Source organism: Lolium perenne, chromosome 4, assembly GCF_019359855.2.
Source record: "Lolium perenne isolate Kyuss_39 chromosome 4, Kyuss_2.0, whole genome shotgun sequence".
Lineage (NCBI taxonomy): Eukaryota > Viridiplantae > Streptophyta > Magnoliopsida > Poales > Poaceae > Lolium > Lolium perenne.
In genome coordinates, this window is record NC_067247.2 from 81,428,826 (window position 1) to 81,434,879 (window position 6,054).

Here is a 6,054-nt window from a genome sequence, read left to right on the forward strand (position 1 = left end):
TGTTTACTTACTACAAACATCTCTTTCCACTCGGCCGGTAGTGCACCCTGCCACTAATCAGCCAACAACACCTTTAGAAGTCACTCCTTTGTCCTACTGGTCGATTAAACCTTGGTTTCTTACTGAGGGAAAACTTGTTGATGTGCTCATCACACCTTCCTCTTGGGGTTTCCCAATCGCTTCCACAAACTGCCAACAAGATTGTCTGGCGCCATCACCGGAGCACCATCACCGCAACCCTTCCTATATATTGGGAGTAGGTGAGGGGACACAACACTGTTGCCCGACCCCTTCCCAAAACCCTAACCCTAGCCCGTATGGGTCAAACCCGGTGACTTGTTCCTATTCGGTCTAGGTCTAACCTGACTATTTCATATGAGACGGATCTGACCCACCTGGTCCCACCCTCTTAAGTGTGTGACTGATGACGCTCATAGAGTTCGTCAATTCGTTGGGACTCCAAGTCCAGAGTGTCATAGCAAGTGTGGTTTCCCCCACAAGGATGACTCGAGGGTTTATATCAAACTCTTGGGGAATTGGCTTAGAGTTATCTTCTCTTTTTCCTCTTCCAGCAATCCTGCAAAAGCAAAGTTTTGCCTTGTGTCCCCACTCCACCGTGTAGTTGTCAAACATAAGATTTTGTATTAGTAATAGGAAATACAAGGATAAAAATAAAGCAAAGTAAAGTAAACAAACCAAGTAAACTTGATGAAAGAAAATAAAGGGCTAGTGGTATTTGGGTGTTGAGTGTGTTTAAATAAAGAAAGTATTTTTCGTATTTTCGAATTAAATAATTTCAGCAAATGTAAAGTATGATAAAGTGTTGGAAAGGTGTTTCTTATGATTAAAATTGGACCAGGGTTCATGGGTTCACTTGTCTACTCTCTTTTTAAGTTGTAGTGGACACTAACAATTCATCAATGGCATAATATTGGTGGAACTTCAATATGTGTTTGATAAGATTTCATATGGGATCACGTCCTAACATAGAGATGATGCAACACATTTCTCTTATATATACTCCACAAGAAAGGGAAAATTCCAAGCAATCTTGAAATAAGAATTAACTGAGCATAACCTTTAGTATTTTGACATGATGTTTGAATATCAAATATACTACCTTGAGAAAACAAGATTGTCACAATTGTCACATGATAATATAGCACATGCATTCACTTTATCTCTAGTGAGACGGCAAAGGAAAATGTAAAACTCATAACAGATCATGAATTTATTGTCACTATTCAATCACTAGAACCATGCTACGCCATCTAATTAATACATACTTCTTCCCACACATGTTCTTGCATACAAATTGGACCAGAACAAGCGCTTAAGAACGGGGTACATGATATGCATCTATCAATATATCTTTTACATAATAGATTCCAATCTCGTATATCAATAATATAATAGAATAAAGATCCACCACATAGAATTACATATATGACCATAATCATGTTGGGCATCTGATATGGTACTAAGATCTATGAAGAACAAGAGAGAAATAGATAAAGATACTATCACAAAGCCATAGTCCATAGGTGGACTACTCCCCTTCATCATGGTGATGATGTTGAAGACGTTGGAGAGGTTGAGGTCCCTCCGGCGGAGTTTCCCCCTCCAATCTTCATTGGTTCGGCCTCTGGTTTGGTGTTTTTGTGTTTCCGCGGCGCTCTCCTCGAGTAAGCCCCAAGGGGTCGTATATATGTAGGGGTTTTAGGTCAAACGAAATCAGTGTGCGAAAGAATAAGGTGAATCACACGGCCAAGAGCCAAAAGAGCATGGGTGGCTGATGCATGTAAAATGCATACATAAACTTTGCACTTTATTACAACATATTACCATATATTTGCATCTTATATAATGGTATTCCATGTTTTATGATGTTTAGGGGATTTTCTAAAAAATCCCCTCTCCTCCGATTCTAATTCAGTTTGGCAGAAAACACCTCTTTTTTTAGTGTTTTTGACTTTCTAGGAGCTACATGACTCCAAAAAAGGGCAAGGTCAGGGGCCACGCTTCGGAAATTTCGAGACGAACAAAATGAGATGAAGTGGGCCACGAGGAGATAAAGGAGCTGGAAACTAGGGAAGGTGGCGTGACCTCCCCCTCTGGGCATGCTACCGATCTTCGTTTCGCCGTCGTCTGTCCGATTCACTTCAATCCAACGCCACTGACTTGTTTTGACCTAAAAAACCACTATATATATGACCCCCTAGGGTTGCGTCGAGGCTACGGCGGTGGAGATAAAAACACATAAATAGAGGGTCAGCAGGCCGCCGACGGCGGAGATTGTAGCGGGTAAACATTGTCGGAATCGGCTCCGATGGACTCGACCCCCCCCCCCCCTACGGTGAGGGCACCATCAACATCTTCATCATCTTCATCAACACCTACAACAAATCATTATCCCCATCTGAAATCTCTTGGCAAACATGATGTATGCTGAAATATATTATTTTCTCATGATCTATTGTATCTCTATGTTGATGTTTGAGTAGTGAATTGTTTAGTGCAATTGTTATATAGTTTGTTGTTGGTTGAATACAAGTATATGTTATCTTCTATGATGATATATTGTACTGATATATGGGTGCACTCATATGTTGGGGAATGCACGAGGTTATCATCGTTACATGATGATAGGTGATGACCCACAAGTATAGGGGGTGTATCGTAGTATCTTCGATAAGTAAGAATGTCGATCCCAACGAGGAGCAGAAGGTGTTGACAAGCAGTTTCGATGAAGGATTCACTGTAAATGCTCACAGACAAGTATTCAGGGGGTTTTGATGTAACAGTTGAATAAAGTACGAGTATGTAAAGTGCGAGAGTAATAATTGCAGCGAGTGGCCCAATCCTTTTTAGCACAAAGGACAAGCCGGTTTGTTTACTTATAATGACCAAACGTTCTCGAGGACACACGGGATTTTAGTCTAGTGCTTTCGCTACATACGGCTAAATAATCTTCATTGTTGTGATAAGTGTTGTGTGGGTGAACCTATGCTAATGTACCGCCCTTCCTAGGACTAATACATACTTGTGATTATACCCCTTGCAAGCATCCGCAACTACAAGAAAGTAATTAAGAATAAATCTAACCACAGCCTTAAACTCTGAGATCCTGCGATCCCTCCTGCATCGATATACCAACGGGGGTTTAGGTTTCTGTCACTCCGGCAACCCCGCAATTAGCAAACGAATACAAGATGCATTCCCCTAGGCCCATAAATGGTGAAGTGTCATGTAGTCGACGTTCACATGACACCACTAGAAGAATAACACCACAACTTAAATATCACACCATTGAATATTACTCAACCATAGTTCACTACTAACATTTAGACTTCTCCCATGTCCTCAAGAACTAAACGAACTACTCACGAGACATCATATGGAACATGATCAGAGGTGATATGATGATGAATAACAATCTGAACATAAACTTGGTTCAATGGTTTCACTCAATAGCATCAACAATAAGTAGGAATCGATACCGGGAGAGTTTCCCCTATCAAACAATCAAGATCAAACCCAAATTGCTACGGCGGTGACGGTGTCCAGCGGTGATGACGGCGGTGATGATGGTGGAGATGATGATGATGGTGATGGCGATGATGTCCAGCTCGATGACGGTGACGATGGCGTCGATTTCCCCTCCCGGAGGGAATTTCCCCGGCGGATTCCTGCCACGGAGAGCTCTTTTCTCTCGGTGTTCTCCGCCCCGCAGAGGCGGCTGTAACTCTTCGCGAGGTACCCCTTCGGCTTAGGTCTTCGGGACGAAGGGTTTGGCGAAGAAAAGGAGGCGAAAGGGGTCGTGGGCCCCCAGACCACGTGCCGGCGCGGCCAGGGCCTGGGCCACGCCGCCCTAGGGTGTGGGCCCACCCTGGCTGCTCCTGGCTCCTCCTTCTGGCTTCCTTCGTCATCTTGAAAAATAGGATTTTTGGTATAACTTCCTTCCAGAGTTGATCTTCCGAAATATTGCGTTCTGACGGTGCTTTTTCCAGCAGAATCCTGGCTCCGGTGCTTGATCTCCCAATAATGATGAAACATGCAAAATAGATGAAATAACATAAGTATTGTGTCCCAATATGAAATATATCAATGAATAACAGCAAATTATGATATAAAATAGTGATGCAAATTGGACGTATCAACTCCCCCAAGCTTAGACTTCGCTTGTCCCCAAGCGAAATCGAGCTCGATAGACATGACCACATGTTTATGGAGTGAAGAGTCGATAAATAAAATACGGACAAGAAGCATCATATTCATTCACACAGGACATTATAGTAAACAACCTCTTATAACTCACATTGAAACAAGTATAAGGTAATCACAAGTAAAGGTGCATGAGAAATCATGATTGGTGATGGCAAACTTCGTTCTTGGTCAGAGAACAATTAACAGATTATATTTATCTCATTGAGCAGCGCTCTCATGTTAAAGTTTATAAGGCACAACTTGCATACTCAATCATAATGGTCTTCTCATGATCATTGATAACTTGCAAAGCTATATTCATTCAGATAAAACTTGTACTAAACAAGGAAGAATAAAAGACATGATGTAGCAAATCACAATATAATGGTTTGATCACAACTACTCAAATGCTTGCTTGAGATGGAGAGAAATAGGTTTACTGACTCAACATAAAGTAAAAGACAGGCCCTTCGCAGAGGGAAGCAGGGATTAAATCATGTGCTAGAGCTTTTTCAGTTTTGCAATCATATAAAGATAATAAAAGTAACATTTTGAGAGGTGTTTGTTGTTGTCAACGACCGGTAGCGGTACTCTAACCCCCTTGCCAGACAACCTCCTAAGAGCGGCTCCCATATTATTTTCATTTTGTGTGGCACTCCTTCCAACCTTTCTTTCACAAACCATGGCTAACCGAATCCTCGGGTGCCTGCCAACAATCTCATACCATGAAGGAGTGCCTTTTTACTTTGTTTTATTATGATGATGACACTCCCCCCAACCTTTGCTTACACAAGCCATGGCTAACCGAATCCTTCGGGTGCCGTCCATCAATCACATACCATGGAGGAGTGTCTATTTAGTTTGATTAATTTGGGACTGGGAATCCCATTGCCAGCTCTTTTTGCAAAATTATTGGATAAGCGGATGAGGCCACTAGTCCATTGGTGGAAGTTGCCCAACAAGATTGAAAGATAAAACACCACATACTTCCTCATGAGCTATGAAACATTAACACAAATAAGAGATACTAAGTTTTGAATTGTTTAAAGGTAGCACATGAAGTATTTACTTGAAATGGCAGAAAATACCATGTAGTAGGTAGGTATGGTGGACACAAATGGCATAGGTTTGGGTTAAGGTTTGGATGCACGAGAAGTATTCCCTCTCAGTATAGGTCTTTGGCTAGCAAGGTTAATTAGCAAGCATAAGAGCCGAGGGAAACAAACAAATATACATATGGTAGAAACAATCATGCATCTTCCTTATAAGCACAAACAATTTTAACTTCAGAATAATAAGCTATGAGCTAACAAGAAAGACAATGAAACAACTACATGTATTTCTCTTTTCTATTTAAACCTCAAAGTGTTGTTGCTATTGACCAATGCTAAGTTTGCCAAAACCAAATAGATTTATTCAATGCTCCCAAAGTGATACCAATACTAACAACAAGATGAATCATAGAGATTGCAAACTAAAATAAGATGTGCAATATGTAAATGATAAGACTTCTCATTAATATTCCATAACGATAACTCACACCAAGGGATACATAGATAACCAACTAAAGGAGAGATACTTCCAAACGCAGCCCATCTTATACGATAACTTCCCTACTCATGATATGACACTACTTGACAATAAAAGTAAAAGGTAGTGATAATGTGATACCGCGGCACTCCCCCAAGTTTGGAACAAACCAAGGGGATGCCAATACCGATGATGAATTACTCCTTTGGCGATGGTGGTGATGAATTCTTCCCGAGCTTCTTAATAAGCTCCTTCGTCTTCAGCTTCTCAGCTTGATAATTCTGCACTAAGATTCGAAGAGATTCATTGTTATCCGAA